The sequence below is a fragment of the Schistocerca nitens genome, chromosome 4 (assembly GCF_023898315.1).
Source record: "Schistocerca nitens isolate TAMUIC-IGC-003100 chromosome 4, iqSchNite1.1, whole genome shotgun sequence".
NCBI classification, from domain to species: domain Eukaryota; kingdom Metazoa; phylum Arthropoda; class Insecta; order Orthoptera; family Acrididae; genus Schistocerca; species Schistocerca nitens.
The window spans coordinates 186,626,464-186,641,660 of record NC_064617.1 but is presented as its reverse complement, the minus strand read 5'-3'; the positions used below and the strand labels follow the sequence as shown (position 1 = coordinate 186,641,660).

The window sequence follows — 15,197 nt, the reverse complement described above, 5'->3', positions numbered from 1 at the left end:
AGTTTTCGAAACTATAGTTAATGGGCGTTAGTGCAGTAGTAATTGTTAAAACGTTGCCAAAATTGCCCTTAGGTTATCGTCTATCAACGTTCCAGAATGCGTTCCACAGATTTACAGCACTAAAAGATCAAAAAAATATATTGGTTTCACTTTGCTTAGACCTTAAATGTTATACAGGTGCACCTGCCAGATTCCAGATAAAAAATGTAATTTCAGGAAGTTCTTAATCAAGAAAAAGTATTTCAACTGTCACACAAAATTTGCAACTTCTTCCATAATTATCTACGATAACGTATCATAGATAAAGATGAGAGTCAATTTCTCAAGGAAAAATTAATTATATCAGATCTTCCATAGTCAACTAAGAACCAATAAGGGCTGCAATACATTACGACGTCAACACCGGCACTTTCATTCCTCACAAAAGTCTATGTGCTACAGCGATACACAATTTCCAGTGCAGTCCTATTTCCTACTGGGGTAGGTTTACGAACAGTGCAAAAATAAGAAAAGCAGTCTTCTATAAACACAAGTGATTTTTGACGAAATCGGGAACAATCAAGAGTACATCAAAAGAGGATTCGCAGTAAGATCGACAATTATTTCGACGCATAATAATGTCAGAAGTATTGCATATACCGGTACTTATTTCCTGGAGCTGTGCGAAATAGTTAATGTATCAGAGAAGGCGATACGTCATAAAATACGTGGTAAACACCATTAATTCATAATTAAGTCGCTTAGTCATCAAACAGTGGCATTATCTCTGGTGACTGGTAAAGTCTAACTAGGCAACGAAATAAAAATAACTAGCAGTTGAATGATTGTCCTATCTGTCACAAGCAGGTACTAATTTAATGATATTATATTAACTTGTAGTGCATTTCCATCTCGCGTTGTTCAATATCGGACGTCAGTTTAAACGATACAAACTTTCAATAAATAAATGAAGATTTGCTGTAATACAGAATATATCGAATGTTGCACTCCATCTTCGCCAACAGTACAAACTGCAGATGTTCAACAACAACTATATCATTAATATAATTATTACTATTATTGTCGTTGTTATAAGCCAAGCTTCACCGATGTCGTTGAAACTTAGCGATTAGTAAGAACTGGGACTAGTGACTCGGTCTGTCTTAGGATTGGGCAAGGAAAATCCTTAACTTCTTTGAAATCTTATTTCCCGCAGTGCGGTATGTGCACGCACTGCTAATTTTCTTTCCGCTTCGAAAATAGCATGGCGGCTCACCGTGGCAGGAAGAATAAGACACACACACGGCCGAGCTGCCAGTTGCGCTGAAATAAGCGTGTTGTGTCCACCACGCGGCAGCTAGACGCGTCCCGCTTTTTACGAGACATTTACATCCTCGCTCGGAGAATACGCCACGTATTCCGAGGGCATTACTGTGGGAGCCCAGCGAAGATCTTTGTTCCGTGCGCGACACAAGGCTCGATTCACCATTACGTTTTACTGCGAAAGCAAGCAGGAGCATTGGTAAATAGTTTTAAACAACTTATTTCTCTGTGAAGTACTATCCGCTTGGGAGAGATCCAGTGGGTGTTACTTCTCAGTAAAGAAAGGGAATCACGTTTTACATTCCTTAACTATATGATTCTTCAGTTTTTATCCCTAAATGAAAATCTTTTTACGACACACAATAGATAATAAACGGAACGTAAAACACAATGCAAATAAATTACTTAGCTGTGATGTCACCATTTTTGTTGGCAAATCAAGTGAATACTAAAGGAGCACGTAAATACTCTGCTTATGTGCAAACACGTTCTTTAATAATGTTTGGTGCAGTTTCATCTGCCGTTTTCGTGGCAAAATATTGTTATGCCTCACTGAAGTTTCGTTCCATCAAATTATCAACACAGCTCGTCTTTGTGCTAAAGTTTCCAGGTTCAAGTGACTGTTGTTAGAACGTGTGTCGTACAGCACCAGAGCTGGAAACCGCCTAGGTTCATTACTAAAAAAGCATTACAGCGATGTTGCTTTAATCTCAACACATCTTCGTAAGGCAGGATACCGGTAATTTGCTATGACCGTTTCTCCATATACGTACGAACGGACACAACCGTAATAAAATTAGAATATCAGAGGCTATGTTAATAGAAATAATTTGAAAGGGGAAGCGAGAAGAAAAGTGTAGAAGCTATGTTAACAGAAATAATTTAGAAAGGGAAGGGAGAAGAAAAGTCTATCAATTAACCTCAGGTGGATATTGTACAGTGATTTGCTAATGAGTCTAGATGCTTTTGACGGGGAAGCCAGGTGTCCAAAGGGGAATTACTGTACCTTTTTCCTCGTTCAAAGCGCAATCCACTTTAAGTGCAGTTGTTTATGGCAATCGACTGAAATCTGCTTGTTAAAATCTGCACAACCAAGAACGCGCTGAGAGGACAGTACGGAGGCGCTATAAACCTGATATGGTAGACGCTCTAAGATTTAATGCCAACTACCCAAATGAAGGATACACAAAAAATTTCAAGAAACAGTTTTAAGGATGTACTACAATCTCTCATCAGGACCATGCAAACAAGATTCGGCTAACTATAGTGCTCGCAGATGCATTTCAACCAATCTATCTACCTTTGCTTCAAAGTAATTGGTAAGAAGCAGCTCTAAGTCATGGGATAAACGGAGATCGCGATGCATTTCACATTGGCTTCCAGAATATACATGTAGAAACAAACCGCGAACTTGCTCTCTATATCGACATATATTGGGGTGTGTCGATGTGTCTCATAAAGTCTTTCGTGGTCGTCGCCAGATGCGAAAATCGAAAGATCTAGTCTCACTACGGGACCACACGGCAACTGCAGTTTAGTATTTCTTTAAGTTACATGAAATTGAGAATTCAAATATCAGTATCCCGCAGCATGTCTATGCAACTCTTGTGGTCTCTGTGTTAGAATGCTCGGTATTATACATGGGCGGCATGAGTTCGCTTCCTGGATGTGATAAATTATATAAAAATGTGCAAATTGAACGAACAATTCCGAGAATACATAAAATACATAAAGACAAGTAAATTTTAATTTGCAATTTTTTAATTTACAGAATCTTTTATAAAAGATCGACAATTAAAAATTTATACATACAATAGAAACTGGATTTTTATGAGCAATGCGATATCAGCATTAAGAAGAAATGTATTTCTCATAAAAGTAGCCATACCATGATCAGCATGTATTTGATGAATTTTGTATTTAAATGACGTAGGTACTCGAACTGAATGGGAAAAAAATTTATCGAAATGGCACTATAACCTGCAACCGGGTTATTGCCGGTCTCGGGCACTATCGACTTTTTTCCATCTTTTTTTATATTTTAAGTTCGACGAAATTACTCGCAAAATATCCACCTTAGTTTAAAAATTTGTATTGGCCGAGAGTCGAATACTGGCATCCCAAGTGGAAGGCATGCATTCTACTCCACAGTCACGTTATTTGTGGAAAAGGTGACCTAGCTCTACACCAGTGGTTCATACCGCCCAATGGCGAGCGTTCCAGGTATCACGGTCGGCGGTGGGGGTTTTACAAACGTTTTCATTAAGTTTTCATAAAATGTTGACACAGTATTTGTTGAATAATTATAATTACATGCTTTAACTTGCTGTAACTCCGTTTTACACATTTTAAAAAGTATAGTTATTTCCCTACTGTATAAATCACCTTTACTGTGAAACCGATGGGTGGTTTGAAAATTTTACTAGCAACAGTGATATAAATGCCGGCGACAGGTAAAAAGCTTTGACTACCAACGCACTAGACTGTTAAAGACGATTGGTAAATGTCGAAACCTTTTGAGGATTGCTTTGCGCGTACGATATCTGAGTTCTGAACTTCACGTCCATAAATATAAAACATTACAAAAATCGTAAAGGCTCTTTGACGCCAAGTCAAGCGAGCAAGACGAATTCCAAATTCATGAAAGATTCCTACAATGGTGTCGGCACTTTCAGACGCTTGCGAGGGTAATTTGTACGATTCAGTACTTTCGTCGTGGTCCCGAGATCATTCCGCTTCGAGTTGTCTCTCGTTTTGTCACAGGCCGGGTCAGACGGTAGGCTCCCGGAAACTGGTGGCAAGCGAGCCGCTGCGCCCGCTTCGTGGGGCAGTCGAGACAGAGGCACACTGATCGAAGTCGGCCTCACCTAGAGAGCACAACCCCCCCCCCCCTCCCTCCCGTCCTCAATTACCACGAGTCCGCAGTCAAAGCGGCCGTCGGCAAAGGCGGTCGCGGCCGCTAATGAAGACAGTGGACTCCACACAGAGTCTGCGCCCGGCGCCGGACTGACGCGTCCTCCGCGGCTTTATTCCTGGTCGCTCGTCCGTTATCTGCTCCACTTATGATGTCGCTGCCGGTATTAATACTGGGACTGTGTCGCACGTGCGCGGACAAGCTGACGAGCCGACGACACGGTTGCGAGGTAGCTGCGCTATTTTCAGGTCGTCAACTGAAGGGGGCGTGTATACAAGCCGTGGGCGCACAGTGGTCCAAGTTACAGCGGTGTAGTGCGGACAGTAGTAAATACTTGGTCTCAGTGACTTCCAATAACCATTCCGTTACTCGATTTTGATTCGTGGCAACCAACTGATGAAAGGCTCGTCACATTCATACGGACACGACGTCCATTAGTTCATTCATCCCCTTCGCAAGGTATCAGTAAAAATTTAACGGTATGTAAATTATCAACATCAAGTTCCACTTCGGCACTAATATTTTGAGCAAATTAAAGTTGAAACTGTGGTGTCACTGCCAGACACCACACTTTCTAGGTGGTAGCCTTTGAATCGGCCGCAGTCCGTTAGTATACGTCGGACCCGCGTGTCGCCACTATCAGTGATTGCAGACCGAGCGCCGCCACACGGCAGGTCTAGTCTAGAGAGATTCACTAGCACTCGCCCAGTTGTACAGCCGACTTTGCTAGCGATGGTTCACTGTCTACATAAGTTCTCATTTGCAGAGACGACAGTTTAGCATAGCCGTCAGCTACGTCATTTGCTACGACCTAGCAAGGCGCCATATTCAGTCACTATAATTTGAACAGATAATATTGTGAATCATGTACCGTCAAGAGCGACGTTCATCATTAATGGATTAAAGTATCAAACTAATTACGTCCGCTTTCTGATTTCTAATTCCCTGTCATGTTCCAGACCTCACGTCAGTATAGTCCTTCCCTCCTCACGCCAGCCTGCGTGAGCTAAAACGCGTGCATTTCGGCCTCCTCTAGTAACACGGTCTTGGCTCTTCTGCCAACACAACAGAAACATCCGACGCTAAGCACAATAAAGTTTATCTCCAATGATGGGAGATCCACAAACTCCATCTCTAACCGTGAAAATAGCAGCAATTCTTTCCACACGATTCATAATCAAACATGTACTAATAATTCGCAGGCTCAGGAACGGCTTGCAGCAACATTACCTCCAATGATCCACAGTCTAATATTTCAGAAAAATGTCATGTGGAATTTCCAAGAAAGTAATATGCAATTGGAATCGTTCACATCCAAATATCGGATAAAATTATATTTACAGTTCATTACCATCAACGAAGGTGGTGATGATCGCTTGCAGATAATTTATTATGTTAGGAAAGTCCAGAATCCACGTAAAACTTTAGTAAGCGCGGCTGCAGAAAGCTCCAGAGTTCATTCACATCCTAGTACCAGGCGCCGCCTTCGCTGGAAGGTGACACGATGCCTAATTAGCGCTGACGTTGTTCGAGTGAATTTCACGCAATTTCTTGCGAAACAGCTATCGGCACTTACCGTTATACGCAATCCGTTACTTCCGGTCTGCAGAATTCTTCTTCTCAGACGCCTTCTCATCTATGAGCTCACGAAACATTTGATTACGTGCAATTAGCTAACCGGATCTAAATCTAACAAGGCGTGTCTACACTGTCGGGAGCAGTGCTGAAAACGCTGTAAGCGAACCTAAAACAAAATAGCAGGTATTGTTTTCTGTGATTGTAAAATAGTGACCGAAATGAAGCAAGGTGTGACTCTGCTTGACAAACGAACGTCGTTTATCGTAAGAAATATATTACTGCTTGTATATAGTGTGGATGACGAGAAGAAAAATTTGGAAAATATTTACAGGAGCTGAAATTCTGATGGCAATAAATATCTAAAAATAAATAAGCATCTTACATTTGATTAGTTGGGTTGGAGAGTAAAGGGACTAAACTGCAGGGTTATCAGTCCTTTATATTTCAATCTGATGTACTAGTGCGCACTTTTTATGGTGCTACAACGTAAAAAAGAAGTAGCGCAGTTTTGTCTAGAGCACTGTTTTATCGGAAACGGTGTACAATATAATTTGAATATTCTCATACAGCAACGAACAAACGACGCACAGTTGATATGGAAAAAAAATCTGCACCTTATTTCCCAATGCGAGGAAAAAAATTAAATTTAAATACAACCCATAGATCTCGTAAAATACGTTAAGAAATTGTGTGAATTACCTCTGTCTACTAACTCTTGCTTTGTTTTGGATATTGCGCTTTTTTTATCTCAATAAACTAGCAACAGTACTATCGATGAACAGAAAGAGACGCAGAAAAAATAGTAGTCTCTCTTCAGAGTGTATCCACAACTGTTATTTACTGTCAAACGATGAAATACGCTACAGTTGAAAAAAATTATTTACTTCTGAAAAGGAAAGCACTACCCTGTTTCAGGACATGTCGCAACTAAGGTGCATAAAAAATGTGAGTCCGCAATGAATGTATAACTTTACTTAAAATAGTGCATTCCTTGACATGCAACAGGATGTCCTCTTCTTCCCTAGGTCTGCGAGAAACCCTTTCGCAGCGGAGGGCAACCGTCCAGACTTCGGGGCGCGCCACACATGGATACGCACGAACACAGAAGGGCGGTCTTTCGAACACAGTGCCCCACAGACACTTATCAGATCAATTGTCAGCACAATCGAAACCTGGGATATGCAGTCTTTATGGACTCACATTTTAATGCGCACCTGAAGATGGGACATATGTTCTGAAACCTGGTAGTGCCTTCCTTTCTAGAAATAAACAATTTTTACAACTGCAGCGGATTTTATCTTTGACGTAAAGGAAACAAAATGTATGGTCAAGTGCGATGTGAAGTTTGAACAGTTTCTGGAAACGGAAACTGATGAGAAATTGACTGCTGTAGAAGCGATAAGGAAACAGTGGAAGGTGAAATATGAGTTTTTGTGCTACACTGTAACTCTTGCTATAAAGTACTGGATGGCGGATCACACTGGGAATTATTTTTTGTATGATACGTGGAAACACACTAACCGGCTGTTTCATCTGTGGAACGGCTTCCGCGCCATCTAAATACTATTTTCTTACGTCAGAGCGAGGATTGCTGTAAGGCTTCGTACAACTCTACTACCGAAATCTCGGTCCTGGTTTTCGGCACACGCCTAAGTCACACAGTGTTGTCGTTCCGGGGCAAGAAATGCCCGCCGAGCCGGGCTGGGAAATCAGTGCGTGGCAGCGGGACGGCGGCTACGGCGAGGCAGCGCAGCAGGTAAGGGCCGAGATAAACACGCCAGATAGGCGCGCTGCCCGGGCCGACAAATGACGCCAGATGCGCCCAGACCGGCCGGGGCCTCGCAGCGGTGACACCGCCGCTCGGCCCCAGCTCAGCCAGTCTCGTTAACGCTCATCAGCTTTTCATAACGCGACGCCCTGGACCACGGCCTGCGCCGAGAACACACAGTCGCTCCGGACACTTATTTAATCCATCTGGTGAGAGATCACGCACAGCTCACGCGAATAACGAACCGAGACCGGAAAATAGTAGTGCACCTTAATACCGCCTTCTACGATGTTAACTCTTCCCACGCACGTACAACGCCAACCAGAGTCGTGGGTGGAATGCCAAGTGCAAGTCAGAGTTCATCCAGAAATACAGCTGGAAATAAAATTTAGTTGGAACGATAAAACAGCTGTTCTTCGTTTACCCAGCTATATTTTTCAGTTGTTTGCAATAAAATGAGGATTACCTTGTATATTTTCCGTTCTTCTACATAGATTGTCGAATCGAAAACCCCCATGTTCTTTCATTGTAACTTGCATCGACAATGTTGTAATCTCCATAAAATAACGGAGCCCACGCTTACCCAAAGGATGAAGTACTTAATAAGATATACTAAGCATAACGATAAGAAATAACGGGTGTCCCCACAATATTATCAATAAACGGTGTAAAAGAGGGGTGTCCAATCCGCGCCCCCATGCGGTCCAAAGCAAGTATCAAAGCGAACCAAAACGTGAGCGTCCATAAGACTATCGACAATAATAATAATAATTTCAATATGGATTCCTGCCACACAATGCTAATCTCCCATTGGTCCATCGCGGGTTTCTACTGTTGTTGGTTCGTAAGTATATTATGTGCGACCCAAATACACCTTCTTCTTCCAGTTTGACTCAGGTAACCTAATAAGTTGGACACCGTTGGCGTGAACGGTACGTAAAGATCTGCAATAAAGACGAAATAATCAGAAATATCTGCAAAGGAACAGAGCAAAAATGTCCCTCGTTTATTACACTTTGGTGCACACATACGTACAGCTAAACGAAGAAAAGCCATTTCTGTCATACGGGCAAGCGCTTTGAAACTGTGAGAAATTGATTCAATAAATGTGCACTGGGAAAGTGACAACATATACACAAAACCAAAATTATGAATTATTTTACATACACACGACACTGCCAACATGATGTAAGTAATACTTCCACCAAACAAAACCATCTTTCAACGATCCTGCCCCCATAGTAAAATGCAATATTGCACCGATACAAGCAAGTATTAAAATGCAGATGACTGGCAACAAAAAGCGCTGGTGAAAACACTGCGTGTCATGCACTCAAAGACGTTTCGCCCGACAAATGTCACAATTTTTTAAACAGCAACGCAGAGCCCATCTTCGAAATTAAACTGACGTCGCACAATTCTACGTAGAGTCTGTGTATACGGTTTCCATTGCGTAGCACTGAAGTTGGTGTACTGTCGATAATCTTTCAAAGGACCTTATCACTTCTTCACAGCGGTATAGCAGATTACATGTTCAACGTGTGCCGTGATTCGACGAGTGTTCTCAGCGCAACGGAAGCAACGAGATTTATTTGCGAGCGAATAATTTTAAGCAAAAATCTCCACCAGCAAATCAACACTGCACGAGATTTGTAATGCAACTGATCAGAAGTCGTATTCGCAAAAAATAAATACTGGTAAATTTACAAAATCCGTTATCTCACCGCATCTTGAAAGGAGTCCGCATAATTACAATATACATACATATTTTTTGAAACTAAAATATGAGTGATTTACTGATTTCGCCAGTAAACTGACAGGCACATGATTCAAGTTTTTACCCTACAAGGCACAAGACGTGTTAGAAACCCGGCCAAAGTCAGAACCTAAGGCGAGACTGCCGACACAGGAAATTGATTTGTTCTGTTTCAGCGCAATATAAAATGTATAGAAATTAGACGAAAATTATGCTATTACAGTTCACATGAAATTAACGAAGTTTTGCAGGTGGCCAATTGTGGGATCGTGTGACAGGCGATGAAGAAATATTGATACAAGGAATCTCTTTGCACAGGCTGCACAATAACTACAGCAACGAGATACCAAGCTGTAGTGCAAGATAACGAATGTGTGATTGCTACATAACAGAAAATTATTTTGTCCTAGACTTAAGAACGAACTGAGAACTAAGGAGTCGCATATTGATCTTGTCATGATTATCTAGTTTTAGTCGGAAAAATTGTCCAGTAGTTATAAAGTCCTGACGCGAGGCAACCTTATTAATCAGGCTTCACCTCTGTGTATCGTATCAGTCGTCTGACCAATTACAACATGTCGTTCCCAACAACTGGAATTACGCGAGATTCAACAGACCAAAAGGAGCGTCTCTGGAATACTAGCCCAGGAGATGTATAGTGGCAGGAAAAATAATTAACATCTAGACATTGCAAACGAAAAGAAGAAAGCGACAGTAAGAAAACGATGCTTGATAGGGAAGCACAGTTAAGAAGAGAGACCGACTAGACAAGCAATGCTGATTACTCATGTCACTGTATAAACTGCCACAAGTGTGGCTTCCGCGCAGTCTGGAAGACGAGCAGCGGACAGCTATCAGCTTGCTTGTCGGCGGATGCCGTAGCCGCTAAGTTTCCTGTAACCGGGCGGAAAGTTCGTGTCTACACATCGCCTCTTGCGACACAGACGCGCCGACAGATCGTGGATCGCTCACCACTCTTCAGAGAATCCACCCGTCAGAAACACACCATCGGCTAAGCGCCGTCACTAACAAAGATAAAACTATACAACCCACTAGGTGGCAGGCGCTGTTGCTACAACTACGTTGATTACCACTGAAATGTCCAAGCGAAGTACTCTCCACTCTTAACTTGACTGAAGTGTCGTACCATTCTGACGGCCATAAAATTAAAGCAATAAATCCTGCGAAAAATAGCAGCCAATCACACAGATAACTTTCGCTTACTCGTCAACTGATTTTGCGGATAGATACGGTAGAACGGACAAGAATACGAGATTCGAACAACACACATCTGCTGGCAGTGTGGAATCTCCACCCACAGCCTCTAACAGGAATGAATATCATAAATAAAATACGAGCACCTAACAACAATAGCGTCTTGCGCCAACTTTTACTCGATTCGTCCGACTGCACGCCAGGGGAAAAAAAATGAGTTTACGTTTTTCTACTGCCTTTACTTTCTGTATTCTCCTGTCTTTGCTATCAGTATAACAGAGAAAAATGATTAACAAATTACACGACCTTCCAGACAAATCTCCCGCCAAATAGAATCACAGCAAGCGACTGGTGATATTAGATGCTCCTGACGTTTAATCAGTAACAATGATAGTTTGCATACAAGAGTTGTATGGATTAGTAGTTAAAATGCTCTTCTAAAACACACCAAATTAATGTAACGAGTTTAAAACTAGCGTGCCATTAAGATAAAAAAGACAACGCTGTCACTAACCGTATGGTTGATTTGAACATCACACTGCATTACCAGACGTGGTATTATTACTGCTGTTAATTTGACAAGAAACCTGTGCTCAGAGTTCCACTGCAACAATTACAAAATGAAAATTTTAAGTGACAAACGGTCCAGTGGCGCTTTCCATATCTGTAAACACCTTCAAAGTTCATATTATCCCAAGATATTTCTTTGGACGAATTTTTTAACGAGTGACACTTTATAGTTGGAACCACACTTGACATAACGAACACTACTTTTAACATACGGCTTCTATACCAAATTATTTGTGGCGTGTGTGTGTGTGTGTGTGTGTGTGTGTGTGTGTGTGTGTGTGTGTGTGTGTGTAAAAGCATGGGAGACCGGCCACAACCCACCCACACGGCCAGCTTTACGCGCTGTAAAGCACGGGGGCCAGTTTGGGAGCAAGTTTACTACCTGCTACCGCTGTCGAAGTTAGGTGCAAGCCTAGGCGGTTACTGCGCCAACATATCCTTCACTAAACGGCGGGAGATGGCCACCGACCACAAATTTAGGACGCAGCAACTAAGGGACGGTAAAAATACCATCGGGGTGACACGCCGATGAGGGAATCCGCAGGACAATAGTGAAGACAAGATTTCCTTTTTTGCCATGCTCTTCCAGATTTCCGAGACTGACTGCCGGTAGGGAGGGAGGGTGCCGGATGTGAGGTGGTACCCCTGTTTTCGGAGACAGCGACCGACCCGGCGGCTAAGATGCGTCTATATTTTACAGCGACGTCCTTGTAGGGGCAGTAAAATGGCGAGGAAAGAGGTTCCTCCGGCGACACAGGAGGACGCCTTCGCCGTCCCAGAGACAATAAAGCGGCCACCCCCGCCTACCTGCACCCTGGCCTTAACAACCCACCGGCGTGCCCCAACAGGCCCCAAAAGCGCTGCTCCCCACACAGCGCACATTTCCCCAGCTCCAACTCACTGCCCCCAAAAACCCGTCAACTTCATACTTCGAATTAGCTTTTTATCTGTCTGTAACGAAAGAGCAAGACTGTTTTATCACGTAACACTACACATATAGCTATTTTCGTTATCTAATTTAAATAATTTCCCACTACCGATGTCAATTAAAACCATAGACGCCGCAAACAGCAACTCCTCCTACCATTTATTTAGACGCTCCTTAATACAATACTGGTTTGAAGCAACCTCCGCTCGTCCTCTGGAGCAAGATAAGTACTCTTTTCTGTAAAAAAAAAAAAGTTTGTACTTTGTAGGAGGATTTTTAGATTAAATACACATATAGGGAACCGTAATACGAACGCCAAAATGTTTCTACATTAAATGTATGCAACGTTCTGAGAGGAGTTTAAAGCCAGCGTACCGCTAAGATGAAATAGTCAAAGTTATCATCAACACGATGGCTGGTTCGAATATCACACAGCTTTACCAGGCGCTTGCCTACATCGGCCTTTCTGAGATGACTTACCCAACCAGTGACAGGACGACCTTAAATTCATCGTCAGCTCTCAAACACGGTGAAACTCGGCATTTTTCACATTTATATTTACAGAGGTGAAAGAAATAATAAATGATATATACAAATCTTTGGTCTCACCGGAATTCGAGCCATCCGAATAAACTGGAGAGAAGCACCAAACTGCAGTATAGTTCATATTTGCTCGATCACAGTAGTTAACAACTTCATGATTTGTCATTTGTCTGCCGGCAGGACTACTCAGACTAGAAGCGTACCTGCACAGAACCGCGACTGCCAACCTAAGTTAAATATATTTTCTGCCATGCTATACGACGTGAAACTGATTCCACCCTCGCCTGGTACTGTGTGCGTAACAGCAAAAACCACGTAGTCGGTTATCGTATAACGCACAAAATTGGAAAGTACGGCTACCATATACTTTGTGGGCGTACTGCGACCTTTCTCACAGATTTTTTTTATTGTAATAGTCAATCTGCAGTCGCTATAAACTTACTGCTTCTGCTACCACAAACATGTCACGAGCTAGCCTTCACTTTCACTTTAATAGTTGATTTCTCTCATCGATTCACACAGCAAGTAATCAACAGAAGAATTAGAGAAACGGAAGTATATTCAAAGCTGGAAAAACTAATTTTAGTCACCGTAAATAATGGTGTGTAGCCCCAAATTGTGCTGGACGCGGCACTGCAGACGGTATATTAAGATTAAATACTCTAATATAAGGTAAGAGCACTGTACACTGACTCATCTTGGCGTAATTGGAACTGATTATCACAAATTCTTCAGCAATCGTGATATTCTGTTGCTAATTTTTAGTGATCCAGAGTTACTTACAACTAATCGCAGAAAAATCCCCGCAGCAAATTCTAGACGACGATAAAAGCTGAGGTAGGCGAAATGCAGGACGCATCCAACTGCCCGACCGCGGAAAATATCCGCCTACTGATAAAAAGACTGATCCCCTTTCCTGTCTTAAACGGAACTGTAGCTTCCTCGGAAAAAAGATAACACGGGCAGACTTTCGCAACCGGTGAAATTACTACACACTCCTCACATAGTTTCGTAACTGGCTCATCAACCGAAACGCTGCGTTCAGCAGAAAAGCAATGACGCGCACCGAGCGTAAATGGAAACGTGCTAGCGCCCGCCGATACCGAGAAGTACACACCAGATGCGTTGCCAGTTGCAACGGGAGACAAGAGCCGAATATGCAGATAGAGAAGCGAGGGTTGTAGCTCAGCATTTAATTAGCTAACTGGATAAGTAGGAGAGGGAAAAGTGAGCCGAACAGTAGCGACACAACAGTGGTAGGTGCATTGTTATCGGCGTTTGATAACGCGGGAGCGCGTTGTCCGAGCCGAGAATCGAGATCGGACGCGCTGGCGGTTGTAGGCCGAAAGCGCGGCAGCCGGCTCGTCAGATGCCGGCCAGCGAGGCCGGAGATGCCGGCATCACCTGCGCGCCCGCGCGCTCATCCGCACTGAACGATTCTCATGCAAAAGAGCGCTGCTTAGACACTGCCGGAACTTGGGATCCACAGAGCACTTTCAGTGGCTGCTAAAAACAGTGTCACCCCTGGAGTCTGATTGCGGTTTAAGGATTTTTTTAGCTGTACCTTCGTTTATTATGACGCAAGTCCGTCCGCATTTCAGTGAATGACATATAAATTCACAAACGGCTGACTTTTCATAGTTAACGGTCGCTACAGTGGAGCGGCGAGAGGCGTACACTCGCTCCTGTCACAATCGGCGTACTGTCATAACTAGACACGAAACACTTGAGGGGGCAAGGTGCGTGAATGAAGCAATGAACAGCTGACGCATGCACGGCACTAGAGAACACAGATACGGGCAGAAGTAGTGTCACACACGGCGGTGCCGGGGAATTCACACACACAGGACGACAAGACATGCGATGGTAAACAATGCAGGGTAGGGAGACACGAGAGAGGTTTTGGCTGCAACACACACGCCTACCTGAGTGCATTTCCTCCGAGTTCCTGGATACTTGCGCGCACTGGCGTCGGCGCCCGGCGCCAGAATCTCACGGCTCGTCGACCGGCGTCTCGCTGTTGTCATGCCAACACAATCACTCGGCCGCCACCATAGCGCACTGCACAATCGACGGCACTGTCCTCGGGCGTGTCGCTGTCGATGCCGCCGCTTCGCCGGACACCCGAGTGAAAAGCCTCTCTCTCCTCCCCCGTCTGCGTCGCCGTCTCTTCCCTCCTCCGTCTTCCTTCTCGTTCGTGTATACTATTACGTGTCCCTCCTTTCACGAAAGCAGTGCGCGCCTATGTAGAAAAGGAAGAAGTCTAGCAGCAGGTTAGGCTCGGTCGCTCCAGTTCTTGTCCTTTTTCCTCCTCCTCCTTTTTTTGGCGCTGGCGATATTATCCATGCGACAAGAGTGACCGATGCTCTCCGAGCGGAGGTTGTCCGCGAACTGCCGTCGCTGCATACACTTTATAATCAATCGTGAGCGAGAGAGCGGGCGAGCGTCCGTGGAGGGGAGCGGGCAGCGTGCACTGGCGGGGAGCGCCGCGCCGTCGAGCGGGAGGGGAGGGGCGCGGGAGGGGGGCGCGCCGCGAGGAGGTGGGTGGGGTGAGGTGGAGGGTGGGGGGGGCAGAGTTTTCAAGGAGGTGTCTCGGCCGGCGTGTCTCCCTCCCGCTCGCTCG

The 15,197-nt window shown here is 43.9% G+C and overlaps 1 protein-coding gene across 2 annotated transcripts in view; it reads right to left on the bottom strand.

Annotated features, from left to right (window-relative positions):
• LOC126251330 (zinc finger homeobox protein 3) overlaps positions 1-14,952 on the bottom strand; it is a 112,268-nt gene extending 97,316 nt beyond the window's left edge. The window contains exon 1 of one of the 2 annotated variants that reach the window (XM_049951675.1): positions 14,500-14,952. The gene's annotated coding sequence lies outside the window, so the exon portion shown is untranslated. The remainder of the gene's footprint in view (positions 1-14,499) is intronic. The other variant, XM_049951674.1, reaches the window with a different exon arrangement.
• Positions 14,953-15,197: the final 245 nt, after the last annotated feature.